Source organism: Neofelis nebulosa, chromosome 4 (genome assembly GCF_028018385.1).
Source record: "Neofelis nebulosa isolate mNeoNeb1 chromosome 4, mNeoNeb1.pri, whole genome shotgun sequence".
Classification (NCBI taxonomy): Eukaryota; Metazoa; Chordata; class Mammalia; order Carnivora; family Felidae; genus Neofelis; species Neofelis nebulosa.
The window spans coordinates 130,806,781-130,823,265 of record NC_080785.1 but is presented as its reverse complement, the minus strand read 5'-3'; the positions used below and the strand labels follow the sequence as shown (position 1 = coordinate 130,823,265).

Sequence of the window (16,485 nt, the reverse complement as noted above, 5' to 3'; positions counted from 1 at the left end):
AAGAAAGAAATAAAAGACATCCAAATCAGCAAGGGAGAAGTCCACTTTCACTATTTTCAGATGACATGATATTCTATGTAGAAAACCCAAAATACTCAATCAAAAAATAGCTAGAACTAATACATGTTTCACCAAAGTCCCAGGATATAAAATCAAGCAATCTGTTCAATTTCTATACACCAATAATGAAGCAGCAAAAAAAGAAATCAAGGAATGGATCACATTTTCAATTGCGTCCCAAACCATAAGATACTTAGGAATAAACCTAACCAAAGAGGTAAAAGATGTGTACTCTGCAAACTAGAGAATACTTGGGGCACCTGGGTAGCTCAGTTGGTTAAGCGTCCAATTCTTGGTTTCAGCTCAGGTCATGATCTCACTGGTTTGTGAGTTCAAGCCCAGGGTTGGGCTCTGTGCTGACAGCATGGAGTCTGCTTGGTATTCTCTGTTTCCTCTCTCTCTGAGACTCTCCCACTCATGCTGTCTCTGTCTCTCTCAAAATAAATAAATAAACTTATTAAAACAAACTGTAGAACATTTATGAAGAAACTGAAGAGGACACAAAGAAATGGAAAACATTCCATGCTCATGGATTGGAAGAACAAACATTGTTAAAATGTCTACACTACCCAAAGCAATCTACATATTTAATGCAATTCCTATCAAAATACCACCAGCATTTTTCACAGAGGTAGAAGGAATAATCCTAAAATCTGTATGGAACCACAAAAGATCCCAAATAGCCAAGGCAATCCCGAAAAAGAAAAGAAAAGCTGGAGGCATCATGATTCTGGACTTCAAGCTATATTACAAAGCTATAGACATCAAGACAGTATGGTACTGGCACAAAAACAGACACATAGATCAATGGAACACAGCAGACCTGGAAATGGACCCACAATTACATGGCCAACTAATCCTCAACAAAGCAGGAAAGAATATCCAATAGAAAAAAGGCAGTCTTTTCAACAAATGGTACTGGGAAAACTGGACAGCAACATGCAGAAGAAAGAAACTGGATCACTTTCTTATACCATACACAAAAATAAATTCAAAATGGATGAAAGACCTAAATTTGAGACAGGAAACCATCAAAATCCTAGAGGAGAACACAAGTAGCAACCTCTTGGACCTCAGCCAGAGCAACTTCTTGCTAGACATGTCACCAGGCCAGAGGCAAGGGTAACAAAAGCAAAAATGAACTACTGGGACTTCATGAAGATAAAAAGTTTCTGCAAAGTGAACAATCAATAAAACTAAAAGGCAACTGAAAGAATGGGAGAAGATATTTGTAAATGATATATCAGATATTAAAGGGTTAGTATCCAAAATCTATAAAGATATTAAACTCAACACTCAGAAAACAAATAATCCAGTTAAGAAATGGGCTGAAGACATGAATAGCCAGTTTTCCAAAGAAGACATCCAGACAGCTAACAGACACCTGAAAAAATGCTAAACATCACTCATCATCAGAGAAATGCAGATCAAAACTACAATGAGGTATCAACTCACACCTTTCAGAATGGCTGAAATTAACAACAAAAGAAACAACAGATGTTGGTGAGGATGCAGAGACAGGGGAGCCCTCTTGCCCTGTTGGTGGGAATGCAAACTGGTGCAGCCACTCTGGAGAACAGTATGGAGTTTCCTCAAAAGGTTAAAAAACAGAACTACCCTATGATCTAGCAATTGCAATACTAGGTATTTACCCAAAAGGACACAAAAATACAGATTTGAAGGGGTACATGCACCCTGATGTTTATAGCAGCACTATCAACAATAGTCAATTATGGAAAGAGCCCAAATATCCACCAACTGATGAAGAGATAAAGAAGATGTGGTATGTGTAATCACAATGGAATATTACTCAGCTATCAAAAAAGAATTAAATCTTGCCATTTGCAGTGAGGTGGAGGGAGCTAGAGTGTATTATGCTAAGCGAAAACAGTCAGTGAAAGACATATCATATGATTTCACTCATATGTGGAATTTAAGAAACAAAATAGACGAACATATGGTGGGGGAAGAAAGAAGAGAGAAGGAAACAAACCATAAGAGACTCTTGAAAATATTTTTTTAACTAGGCAAAGAACTTTATTAACCTTGTTTCAAATTTTATTTCCAGCCTTCTTCACCTTAATTAGCTGCAAAGAATGAATTGTGTATAAGCAAAAACTGAAAAGAGCTGCAGTGTCCAAGGGGCGTGGGCTTAAAAATATCAGAGATCTAGATTTTATCAGACCCATGAAGAAAATTTTTAAAAAGCAGTCATAATATAAGATACCAGCTCCCTGTAACTTCTTCAAGTTTTATCTTCTTCAGAAGTTGACTCAATTCAGTTGGCTTCATTCTTGGAAGCTTCATCAAAATTCTCCACAAGATCTGGAACTTCATCATCATCGTCCTCTCTGGTAGCTAGTGGTGCCTTTCCATCCACAGATTGGGCAGAGCTTCAGCCAGTCTTCTTAAACTAGTCAGACCGTCTGCACCAAGGTGGTTTAAGACACCGGGTAGCATTTCTGTCAGCTGCTTTGTCTCAGCAAGGCCTGTTCGCTGCCAGGGATGCCTGAACTTTACGGTTGTTAAAGTGGGTCACTGTTCCTTGGTTTGTGAACATATTTGCTTCTTCGACACCAGACATATTGTTTACCCCTAACTTCTTTAAGGAGAAATGAAGTTTTTTATCATCTGCCTTAGCTGTTTTATGAACCACTTTCTTCTTTCCGTGAGCAGTTCCTTTCCCACCAGTGTGCACTTGTGCTTGCAAGTTTGGCGAGTTTCTCCTGGTTCGTGATAGTTTCTTTCACCTGGTTGGAGTGGAAATGGGACCGTGCATGGGGGACTAGGGTTGGTGTTCAGGGGATCTTGGGTGGACCAGCTGAGATTAGGCACACACACGCTGGGACACAAAGATGGCAGCTAGAGAGAGCTAAAATTTTTTTAATGTTTATTTATTCTTGAGAGAGGGAGGGAGGGAGAGGGGGAGAGAGGGGGGGGGGGGAGAGAGAGAGAGAGAGAGAGAGAGAGAGAGAGAGAGAGAGAGAGCAAGCGAGCATGAGAAGGGGAAAGGCAGAGAGAGAGGGAGACACAGAATCTGAAGCAGGCTTGTGTCTGTGACCTGTCAGCACAGAGCCCAAAGCGGGGCTCGAACTCACAAACCATGAGATCATGACCTGAGCTGAAGTCAGATGTTTAAGTGACTGAGCCACCCAGGCACCCCAAACCATTAGAGACTCTTAACAATGTAGAACAAACTGAGGGGTGATGGAAGGAGGTGGGCAGGGGATGGACTAAATGGATGATGGTTATTAAGGAGGGTGTTTGTTATGATGAGCACTGGATGTTGTATATAAGTGATGAATTACTGAATTCTACTCCTGAAACCAATATTGTACTCTATGTTAACTAACTAGAATTTAAATAACACTATGAAAAGACCAAAAAAAAAAAAAAAAAAGAAATGAACTTAGCAGGTATATGGGTTTGTATGTCCATAAACAACTTAGTACTAAGATAAGATAAGAATATTTACAGTCTTTGCCCTTGCCTGACCTCTAAAAAGAGTCTGGCCTGGTAATTTTGGTGCCCTCTTCACCACTGTGTCCAGGTTCTATGGCATTGGTTCTCAAAATATGGATGAGGGAGGAAGTCTGTGCGGGCAATAGAGCAGTGACAAATGCATTAAATAATAAATCCCTCTCTTCATATCTTTATGAGGCAATCTGATTTAGGTAACGTAAATAATTTAAAATGGTACTTCTCAGAAAATAATGTGGCCCAGAAAATATATTACTAAATAGCAGATGGACAAAATGATTTTATCCCTTCAATACTGTGGTAGACAGTGTTTACCCAAAGTGGATGCACCAATCTTTCCCTTCCCAAATGCTGCTTGTTGTGTAATATGACTGAGACTCCACCCACTGAGAGATGGGTCTAAGATCTCTCCTAGTGGGTTTGGGAAGGCTTGTGATCACAGTGGACGTGACACTACATGACTTCCGAAGGTTGGCCCTAAAAGGCAATGCAGCTTCTGACAGGTTGTCTTGGGGCACTTGCTTTTCGATCTCGCCACCATGCTATAAGGATACCACGGAGCCCCATGGAGAGGCCAAGTGTAGATGTACCAGTTGGCAACATCTCTGTAGTCTCTGCAAACATCAACATCAACTGCCAGAAGCCTTCAGATAGTTCCACACCCTACCCAGTGTGTTGCCTCCAGCTTTCAAGCCTTTGTAGCCAAGCTCCAGACACCATAATGTGAAGACACACTAACTCCTCTACACTCCCTTTCAAATTACTGACCCACCAAAGCAGAAGCATAAAGAAATGGGTGCTATTTTATGCCACAAGTTTGGGGTGGTTTGCTACATAGCAATAACAAGGAGAATAAGTATCCTTCCTCATCTTTAAAGATAAAAACACAGCCTTCTTTGTGTGTTCTCATAGCAGTTTTTACTCACCTCTATGAAAGCAAGTATGATTTTATTCCACCAGTAATTACATTTCTATCTGCTTGCCATCAGTTTCTGAGCTTGGCAAGAACAGAGACTTTTGCTTATTGATTTCTGTCGTCCCAAAGCATTTGTTGTAGAAATGAATGAATGAATGACTGAAATAGCCTAGAGAACACCACACTTTTGACTTCAATTTCATCATCCCAAACATGGAGGAAGCTGATAAGTTTTAAAGCTACTGTGTTTGTGAAGAGTCATTACATATGAATCAATACACATGCAATCAATACACCTTCAGAGGCTAAGCTAAAAGCATAGAAATGGAAAACAAGAACACTCATAGTTCTGGTGGCAGAGGTTGGCTGTGCGCCTCCCACATCCCTCTGAACCTTGGGTCCCTCACACACATGCCTACCACATTCTATTACAGGTATCTACAACTCTCCACCTAAAGACTTGCTCTCAGCTCCTGAGCAGGGCAGGCCAGACATGCTGGGAGAATTAAAGCCCTGGAAACAGACCTCAGCCAATGATGGATATGAGTTGGAGGATAAATACCCTCTGGTTCCATATACTCTGAGTTGGTATTTTTAGAGCTTATTCTACAATGTTCTTTAGAATTCCCAGGCAGGGATGAGCCCCAGAAACCTTTGTAATAATGCATTCTTCTCTTTCCACTTTTATTCCCTCAATCCCCTGCTGATACTCTTGGGATTGCCTTTGAAATAAACTATTGGCTTTCAAATCTACCCAGGGTCTGCTTCTGGGGAAAACTCAAACTCATCAGCACTCTAAGCAACACAGACCAAGTCTCATTGACAAAAACAACAAGAAGAGGGTATGGACAGATAAAATTCACCCAGCAAGTTACAATTCCTTCCAATGGATTTCAACAAATGACTCCAATAAAAATTTCCATGTGCTGTTGATTAAAGATAATCAACTCAAGATTCAGGCCACAACAAACTGTAATAGACAAAGGGCTCATTTATACATTAGTCAGGACATTTGGGCTGCAAGTGACAGAAAACGAACACAGACTGGCTCAAGCAAAATAGGAATTCACTAATTTGTGTAACTAAAGTGCCATGGGAAGAGGAAGGTCTTCAGCAGGGGTGGACCCATATCAATATTACCAAAAATCTGTTTACCAACACACAGCTCTGCTTTCTTCTTGGTTGTTTTTTTACCATTTGGTAACCTCTTTAAAAACAGTGGGAAGAGGCAACTTCAGATTTACATTCCATTCACTAAGTAACACCAGCAGAAACAGAGATGCTCTTTCTCAATAGTTTCATGCAAAGTCTTGGGCTTGGCTTTAATTTCTGAACTGACAGCTGTGGTCAGGACACTGGAATATGTCACTGGGCAGACTAGATCTGTGACCTCTGTGCAGTGGGGGATGATGCCATGGTGACTCACACCCAAACCATACAGGCTGGCAGTAGCTCAGGAGTGGTTCCTTAAAGGAAATTCACAGTAGGAAGGGGAAGGGATACTACACAGAGAAGCATGACCCCCTATAACACTAAAACAGACTTGTTGTTTTAAAAAGGAGAAGGGGCGCCAGGACAGGGGCGCCTGGCTGGCTCAGTCAGAAAGAACATGCAACTCTTGATCTCGGCGTTGTGAGTTCAAGCCCCATGTTGGGTGTAGACATTACTTAGATAGATAGATAGATAGATAGATAGATAGATAGATAGATAGATAAAATTTTAAAAATGAGAAAGTACAGACAAGGAAAAACAAATAAACTGAACTTTTCAGTTACTCAAGGCATAAAAAGTCCATCTTTTGGGAAAGCCAATTTCTCTGATTTATAACTGAAAAAAGTTGTGGCTGATTATGTATATAAATAAAGAGTGTTCCATGTGAGATGAAATAAGCACATTCTAACCTGTCCTTCTGTTTTTAAATGTAAGTTTCATTATTATTTAGTTATGGTGAGGCCAACAGATTAGGAGATGACTGTTATTGACATGAGAGATTTTTACTCACAGTTTCCAAGAGGAGGGTCATACCATTCCATGAGGGGCCACATGGGGAAGCACCTGGGATGGTCAGGAGGCAGAGGCAGAGGCAGAGGCAGCAGGGAAAACTGGGCAAGAAGATTTACTCTAGTTTCTGTGGGAAGGAACACGAGAGTCAAGGTAAGCAGGCATGGAATTCGCTCGTTTGAAAAATTTCAGGAGGCTCTAGGGTATAGGGGCTGTCCTGAGTTGTCTGGTGTCTGGCTCCGGGGTGATTTACAGAAGGTGGATCCGGTAGCCCAAAGCGTTAGACTTCAGTAAAGGAGGTGGTTGGGGGTATGGGGTTTGGACTCTTTAATTTGCATATGAAAAGTGTGCTCCCAGGTGAACTGTTGAAAATCTCTAAGAATTAGCTAGTCCTGAGAGGGGTAGTCCCTCCCCAGTTAGCAAGACCCTAGATACCAGAACATAAAGAATAGGAAAATATAGTTAATACACTTTTTCACTGAATGCAGCTATACAACCTGGAGAGATTGCATCAATCAGCCATTTGAGGACTCTGAAAAGGAAGTAGTAGCAAGTGGGCTGGAAAAGAAGACCAGAATTTGAAGAACCATCAAACCGGAGTTTACTCTTTTTTTCTTTCTAGTGTCTACTGGCCTGAACTCAGCACAGTCTAAAACCTGGGAGTGAACAGAGAGAGCTCGAGGAAAAGCCCTTTAGTTCTGGCTTGAAGACAGGGAAAGAGGTTTCCTGATACTTAGAAAGGGGGGAGGAAATGACTTATTTTCTTTTTCTCATTCCTTCTTGTCTTTTTTCTATTCTCCTGTACCTCATCCCACAAGCAGTCTTGGCATAATAATGGTGCTGCTGTCAGAGGCAGCACTGGAGGCCTCCAGGAGCCTAAAACTCTGAGGAAAGGAACTTCCTCTCCAACAGGAGGCCCTGTGGTCCCCAGAGATAAGGCAAACTCCTGTGGCTTTCTTACCCTAAAACTTGGCTCCAGATGTGAGCACAGCTAGGGGTTGTGCATGCCAGAGTGGGGTAAATAAAACCCCAGTTTTCTGTTCAAATCAGCAAAAAGAGGTGTTCAGGGAGCTGAAAAGTGTCAGAGACAGCCAAGAGACAGGAGAAAGTTGCTCATGGACTCCTAGGCTAACCTCTGAGCTATGCATTCCTGATTGTGACCTAACCAACATACAGAGACTTTGGAACTGAGCTATGGAACAGACTATACCCAAGTCCCAGGCTGAGCCCTGGGTGGTGAACATCTGGAACAGATCTAAATAGCACTGCAAAAGGATTTGAAAACCGAACTGACCTTGAAACCACAACCCACAAAAAATGGGTTGGAAATTGAGGACCGAACCCAACTGGGTTGATTAACTGCTAAAACAAAAACATCAACACTCTTCATAGGATTTAAGTAAGATTCAGAGTTTCATAATATTTAAAATGTCCAGGATACAAACCAAAATTACTCTGAATGCAGAGAATCAGGGAAATTTCGACTCACATGGGAAAAGATGCCAATGCTGAGATAACACAGAGGTTAGAAATATTTGAAAAAAGGCTTTAAAGCAGCTGTTAAAGAAATGTTCCAACATTCCAACAGGAATCCTGGGCACTCCTGAAATAAATGGAAAAATAGAAAGTCTCAGAAAGAGAAAAGAAGATACAAAGAACCAACCAAATAAAAATTTTTAGGACTGGAAAATACAATAACCGAAACAAACTCACTGGCTGAGTTCATCAGCAGAATGGAAATGACAGAGAAGTCAGCGAACATGAAGATAGATTAGGAGACAGTATATAAGTTGAACAAGAGAGAGAAAAAAGATAGAAAAATAAACAGATCCTAAGGAACCTGTGGACAATCCCAGAAGGTCTAACATGCCCATCATTATGTCTGAGAAGTGGGAAAGAATGAAGAAAACATATCTGAAGAATAACAACCTGAAAACTTCCTGAATGTGGCAAAAGGCAGAAATCTGCAGTCAAGAAGCTCAGAAAACCTCAAATAACATAAATCTAAACAAATCCCCCCTCCACACACACATAATAATAAAACTCCTGAAAACTAAAGAAAAAGAAAAAATGTTGAAAGCAAACAGAGAACAATGGACACACTACCGATAGTTATCCTATAGGAGAACAAGAATAGAAGTGGTTGCAGAATACTCATGAGAAACCAGAGTCTGGAATGAAGTATAACAATATACTTAAAGTGCAGAAGGAAAACAAATGTCAAGTCAGAATTCTATTCTACTGGAAACAGCCTTGGGAACAAGGTGAAATAAGGACATTCTCAGGTGAAAAAAAAAAAAAAAACTAAGAGAATTCATTTCCAGCAGACCTGTTCTAAAGGAATTTCCAAGTAGTTTCTTCAGACAGAGGCAAATTATATCTGAAGGAAACCTGGAACATCAAGAATGAGGAAAGAGAAATGGAAATAGTAAATTTCTGTGTAAACATAACAGGACTTTTCTCCCATGAGTTTCTTAAAGTATGGTTGATAGTTGAAAGCAAAAATTATAACACTGTCTGATGGAGTTTTCACTGTATGTAAATAACAAAAAACATATCATAACAAAAAACCATATCTACTGGTAAGATTTCTATATTCAACCTGAAATGCTAAGATACTTAAAAGTGAAAAGTTATATATATTGTAAACTCTACAGCAATCATTAAAATTACTATATAAAGAGATACAATCATAAAAACAGAATACATATATCCAAAGTATGCTCTCAGACCATAATGGGCTTTATCTTGAGTTATGCCAGGCTAGTTCAATATTTGAAAATCAATGTATTATTCATTGTCAAAAAAAGAAAAAGTACATGATCATACCAATTAATACAGTATAAGCATTTCACAAAATTCACTGTTCATTCATAATTAAAAACTCTCAGCAAACTACAAAAAGAAGGGACTTTTGTCAGCCCAATAAGGGACATCATTGAAAAATCTACAGGAGGGGCACCTGGGTGGCTCAGTCGGTTAAGCATCTGACCTCAGCTCAGGTCATGATCTCGCGGTCCGTGAGTTCGAGCCCCGCGTCAGGCTCTGGGCTGATGGCTCAGAGCCTGGAGCCTGCTTCCAATTCTGTGTCTCCCTCTCTCTCTGCCCCTCCCCCATTCATGCTCTGTCTCTCTCTGTCCCAAAAATAAATAAACGTTAAAAAAAAAAAAAAGAAAAAAAGAAAAATCTACAGGAAATATTACACTTAATGATAAAAGATTGAATACTTTCCTCCGAAGAATGGGAACAAGGCGGACTTCCTCTACTTCCCTTCCTATTTGACACCATACTGGAATTGTGCAAGTAAACTATCCAGTGCAAGTAAATAAAAAACAAAAAACAAAAAAAAGGAAAATAAATAAAAGTCATCCAATTTGGAAAAGAAGAAATAAAGACAAGATGAATTTACTACGTAAATGTTAAAAAAGGATTATATTTCTATGTAACAGCAAAAAGGAATTGGAAATCAAATATTTATAAATGCTATTTAAAGTAGCTCAGGGGTGCCTAGGTGGCTTAGTAGGTTAAGCATCTGACTTCGGCTCAGGTCATGATCTCATGGTTCATGGGTTCAAGCCCCACATTGGGCTCTGTGCTAACAGCTCAGAGCTTGGAGCCTGCTTCAGATTCTGTGTCTCCCTCTTTCTCTGCCCCTCTCCTGTTCATGCTCTCTCTCTCTCTCTCTCTCTCTCTCTCTCTCTCTCTCTCAAAAATAAAGAAACATTAAAAAAATTGAAATATAGAATAAAAGAGCTCAAAAGTGGAAATACTTAAATATAAATCCAATAAAACATGCAAAGGATCTGTGTGTTGAAAACTACAAAATGTTGATGAAAGAAATCAAAGAGGACCTCAATAAATGCAAAGACATACCATGTTCATAGACTGGCAAATAACAGTAAAGATGTCAAATCTCCCCAAATTTATTTATACATTTAACATAATCTCAATCAAATTCCCAACAGGATTTTTTGTAGAGACAGAAGTTGATCCCAAACGGATATAAAAATGCAAAGGAACAAAAATAGCCAAAATGATTTTGAAAAAGAAGAACAGAGTTGGAGAAATCACACTTTTCAATTTTAACTTTTCTATAAAGCTTCAGTAATTGGGATCAAGATAGGATAGTATTGGCAAAAAAAATGTAGATCAATGGGACAGAGGAGACTCTGAAAATAGACCTGATGCTATGGCCAGCCAAATGATGCCATTTTAATTGAAGTTTAATTCAAATACAATGAAATGCATAGACCTGAAGTGTGCAAACTGAAGAGAATGACCAAGTCATAAACACACATAATACACACCCAATAAAAAATATTTCCATATCCATTACTCTAGAAAGTTTCCCTGCACTAAATTTATCAACTGAGTCTGTGCTAAAAGTGCAGAGGCAATTCAATAGAAGATTGTTTTCTTAATAAATGGTGTTGAAACATTTGGACTTCATATGTGAAAAAATGAATTCCAATATAAATCTCATGTCTTATACCAAAATTAACTCAAATGAAATTACATATCTACGATTCTTTTTTCAGAAAGAGAAAGCATGTGAACAGGGGAAAAGGGCAGAGGGGAGAGAGAGAGAGAGAGAGAGAGAGAGAGAGAGAGAGAGAGAGAGAGAGAGAGTCTTAAGCAGGGTCCACACTCAGCATGTATGTAGCCTGATGGAGGGCTTGATCCCATAACCATGAGATCATGACGTGAGCCGAAATCAAGGGTCAGACAGTCAACCAACTGAGCCACTCAGGTGCCCCACAAAATCATATATTTAAACTTAAGACAGAAAATTATCAAACTTTTAGAAGAAAACATAGGGGAAAACCTTTATGATTCATAACAGAAAAAGAATACATTGGGCTTCATCAGAATTAATAATTTGTTCCAGGAAAGACGCTGATAAAATAATGAAAAGGCAAGCTACAAAGTAGGAGAAAATATTTACATACCACATACCAAAGACTTGTATCCAGAATATATTAAGAACTCACAAAACTCAACAGTAAGAGAACAAACAATCCAGTTTTTAAATGAGCAAAAGATTTGAACAGACAGAGGAAATACGCATGACAAAAAAGCACATAACAAGATGTTCAACATCCTTAGCCATTAGGGAAATGCAAATTAAAAACATCATGAGCCTGTGTCTCCCTCTTTCTGACCCTCTCCCGCTCATGTGCTTTCTCTCTTCAAAAAAAATAAACATTAAAAAATTTTTTAAATAAAAAATAAAACAACACGATGAAATGCTACTAACCACCTATTAGAAAGGGTTGAAAAAAAAAAAAGATAACTGACAATGTCAAGTACCAGCGAAGACAAATTGCAACTAGAACTCTTACACATTGCTGGTGGGGGACTACAATATGGTACAGCCCTTGGAGCAAACAGGGAGGTAGTTTCTCATAAAGTGAAAAATGTGCCTACTAGTTGACTCCTGGATCCTCCTAGGTATTACCCTAGATACATGAAAACTTATATTTATGCAAAAGCCTATACACTTATGTTTATAGCAGCTTGACTCATGATTGCCCAAAACTGGAAACAGCCAAATGCTCTCCAATGGGGAAACAAACAAACTGGGTTACATTCATACAATGGAATTCTGCTCAGCAATAAAAGGAAATGGACTATGGATATAAGCAACAGCTTGGATGAATCTCAAAGACATTATGCCGAGTGAAAGAAGCCAGTCTCAAAAGATTATATACTATATACTGTAAGATTCCATTTATATAACTTTCTGGAAAAGATAAAATGCTGGTGATGGAGAGCAGATCAGTTGTTGCCAGGGACACGGGTTGGGGGAAGGGTGTGCCTACAAAAGGATATCATGAGGGAGTTTTCTCGGGTGACGGAACTGTTTTGTGTCCTGAGTGTGGTGTGGTAGTTACGTGAATCAATACATGTGTTAAAACTCACAGATGTGTAGACCCACACAAAAAGCCAATTTTACTATAATTTCATTTAGAAAGTAAAATTTTAAGAAACTTATAAAGTAAAAATGTTTCCAGCGAGACAATCAAACATATCAGGAATACAAAACTCCAGAATGTGTTATTCGTAGGTAAAGCCAAAAGGGAAAATAAAATTAAAAAGAAGTAAGTATTGCCTTGAGCAGTGATTCTCAAACTTCAGTCTTTATAAGAATCATCTGGAGAATTTGTTAACATTGTTTATTCTGGACCTCACCCTATCCCTACCCTTTGAAAAATACTTGGTTGGAGCAAAAAAGGTACTAGTTGTTAAGTTACCTCAGCATGCTGTAAAATGCCTGATTAAGACCCAACTGGACTTACCGTAAATCAAAGCAGATGCTTCTGGATTCAGTTAAGTAATTAGGACAAAATTTTCCTTCAGAGAGTTTATATTTGCAGTGCTTAGGCTGGTAAATTGAGACACATAAATAAACCCTCTCCTACCAGCAGAACTAAAGCTTTTTTTTCCTCCTTACAGATTAAGGCAGTTCAAATGAGATTCCTTGAGTTTTCCTAGGCAGTCACCAAAGAGCATGAGCCTTAAAAAATGAATCCATGATTAAATGACTTGCTCCAAGTTACTGATGGAAGATTAAGAGTTTGGTTGTTGTTGTTGGTTGGGTTGGTCTGGCCAGGAAGGGAGATGCAATTGCATAGAAGTAACCAAACATGGAATTTTGAATTCTGGGAAATAATGTCAAAAACATGATTTAAAAAAATTCCCTCTCTTTCCTACACTTACAGTTTGATGTTAGCCTAACTTAGTTTCAATTTTTTTTTAACGTTTATTCATTTTTGAGAGACAGAGAGAGACAGAGCACAGCCAGGGAGGGGCAGAGAAAAAGGGAGACACAGAATCTGAAGCAGACACAGAATCTGTCAGCACAGAGCCCAATGTGGGGCTTGAACCCATGAACCGTGAGATCATGACCTGAGCCGAAGTTGGACGCTTAACCGACTGAGCCACCCAGGTGCCCCTCAAATTTGTTTTTAAAGTAACTCTGAAAGGCCGCATCTAATTTTTCATGACTTTCTTAATAAGAGACAGGAAAAGTGAAATAAACTCCTAGCTTGCATACAGTTCTATTATTTCCAAAACATTCCAATTACTTTAAGTTTTGAGATGATGTGAACCAAACAGCTATCTGACTTGCCTACATTTTAGAAAGAGCGGAAAGTGAGCAGGAGTTGGTTGTTCAAGGCACTAGTTTCATGAGAGTTTCATGAACAGAGGCCTCAAAGCTCCACACATCAAAACGGCAACTGTCTTCTTCAGCTCACATGGTGTGCTCATGACAAGAATTTTGAACCCAAAGCCACAGGTTGACCTTCCAGAGAGGTAGGCCCAGTCTATCTGCCTCCTGCCCAAGGGAATGGCTTGGGGATTTCAAGCGACCAGAGCAGCTACACTATCACACCTTGTCTGAAATTTGTCCCTCTTTGTAGGATGAAAAAGAAGGTCCTCTGTTCTCTTTACCTTTCAGCAGAGGAAGTGGGTTTGGCTCAGCAAGGGAGGTGGATGCAGACAGGAAGGGAGGAGATGTAGGCCTGTCTTCTCGAAGTCTTGCCAACACCAAGAAGGGGAAAATGCAGGCCAGCATGCCTGTCACGAACAGCAATGCTCAAAAGTACAAAACGGGGACAGCCACTTTGAAAGATTTCTTACAAAACTTGCCATATGAGTCAGCAACTGCACTCCTTGGTATTTACCAATTTGTTGAAAACTTACGTTCATACAAAACATGTACACTAATGTTTATAGCACCTTTAGTCACAACTGCCAAAACTTGGAAGCACCAATAATGCCCATCAATAGGTGAATGGAGAGACAAACTGTGGTATGTCCATTCAATGGAATTTTATGCAGTGATAAGAAGAGCCATCAAGCCTTGAAAAGACACAGAGGAATCTTAAATGCATAATCCTTGGTGAAAGAGTCAATTTGCAAAAATCTACATACTATAAGTCCCTAACTACATAACATTCTGGACAAGGCAAAATTATGGAGACAGTAAAGATGATCAGTGGCTGCCAGGGGTTCAGGGAGTCAGAGGAAGGCAGAAACGGGTGGAGCACTGAGGATTCCTTTTTTTTTTTTAATTTTTTTTTTCAACGTTTTTTATTTATTTTTGGGACAGAGAGAGACAGAGCATGAACGGGGGAGGGGCAGAGAGAGAGGGAGACACAGAATCGGAAACAGGCTCCAGGCTCCAGGCTCCGAACCATCAGCCCAGAGCCCGACGCGGGGCTCGAACCCACGGACCGCGAGATCGTGACCTGGCTGAAGTCGGACGCTCAACCGACTGCGCCACCCAGGCGCCCCTGAGCACCGAGGATTCTTAGGGCAGTGAAACCTTTCTGGATGACACTGCAAACATGGAAACATGTCATTATACATTTGTCAGAGCACTTAGAATGTAAGACACCAAGAGGGAACCCTAACATAAACTACTGTGGACTTCAGCTAATGCTATGTATCAATATTGACCCCCTCAACCATAACAGATGTACCACACTAATGCAAAATGTTGATAATGGGGCAGAGGAGTTAATAATAACTGGGGGAAGGGGTTGGGGTGTGAGAGGATAGATGGGAACTCTGTACTTTCTAATCAGTTATTCTGTAAACCTAAAATTGCTTAAAAAAAAAAAAAAGCACAAAACATCTGTCAGGGGTCTCTTGCCCTGGCCAGAGCCCTGGTTGTGCCTCAAGGTCACCAGGGCCCACGGCAACATTTTGATTTGGCTTGCTTCCCTGATGGCTTGCAGCCCTGACTTTTTCAAAGCACAGTGGCACCCCAAGAACCCTTGCTGCCTGAGCCTAGCGCTGCCTGACTTTGTGCCTTCAAAATCACCCCAGGCAACAGGGGAGGCTGGGTGGCTCAGTCAGTTAAGCCTCCGACTCCTGACTTCAGCTCAGGTCCTGATCTCACTGTTGGTGGGTTCGAGCCCCACATTACGCTCTATGCTGATAGTGGGAAACCTGCTTGGGATTCTCTCTCCTTCTCTCTCTGCCCCTCCCTTGCTCACTCTCTCTCCCTCTCAAAAATAAATACATAAACTTAAAAACAAAATCACCCCAGGTGACAGACGAACTCTGCCTATGGCAAGAATCTTTCCAGCTTCCCTCACCACTTTATCCACAATACCTGGAGCTTTTGTGTCACCAAGCGACAACTTCCTCTTCTATAAAACCAGAGTAATAACACAATCTTTACTGCTGTTCTCATGCAATCGGTATTTACCAAGTACTTCCTGTGGGCCACTCACTTTGTAGGCACTTAGGGATACGGTTGTGAAAAAGAGACAAAAGTTCCCCTTGTGTGGGCCTCCATTGTAGTGAAATGGATTAGATGAGACAATGCAAGGAAGTTCTAAGCATAGTGTTTGACCCACAGCGGGTGCTCCAGAAATACCAGCCAACTGCAAAGGTGAAGGCCACTGCATCCATCAGGACAAGAGCTGTGTTTCTAGGCTTGGAGGAAATGTCTGTGCAAACACCTGCAGGCAGACTGCAGAGGCTCCAGGCTCCAGCAGGTGGCAGCAGCTGCAGACACATCCCTGGCGGCCCTGAGCCCTGGCTAAGGGGAGGAGGGATGGCCTGATGAATTCGAGGCTCAGGCTCTTATCCTCTGGATCACAACAAAAGCCTGTTCTTTCCAAGGAGTGTCTGGTGAAAACACAGCTCCTTATCTTATCGCCATCTCTTGCTTTGTCCTTTTGAAAGTAGCCACTTAACCCTCTGCAGCAGGGATCCTTCTCAGCCCTGCAAGACAAGCCTGAGGTTTCAACTGCTGAATTTTCCAGCTGGAACGGACTTGAGAATTTGTAGGTTCAAAGGTTTGCAAAGTCAAGTGCCTCCTGGGGCCAGGCAGTAATGAAGAACTTCCAAAATCCTTCCTGGCTCCAAGGAATTGGGAGTGCTGTCACCACAAGTGTTGAGGGAGCCACATATCTGGACTTCAGTGTGACACTACCATGTTTTCAAAGCACAGTGGCACCCCCAAGAACCTGTCTGCCATCTGGATTCGCCCAAGCCCTTCAGCCTGT

The 16,485-nt window shown here is 40.6% G+C and overlaps 1 pseudogene; it reads right to left on the bottom strand.

Moving 5' to 3' along the window:
* Positions 1-1,624: 1,624 nt before the first annotated feature.
* Positions 1,625-15,994, bottom strand: LOC131508601 (transcription factor BTF3-like; annotated as a pseudogene).
* Between the last annotated feature and the right edge of the window lie 491 nt (positions 15,995-16,485).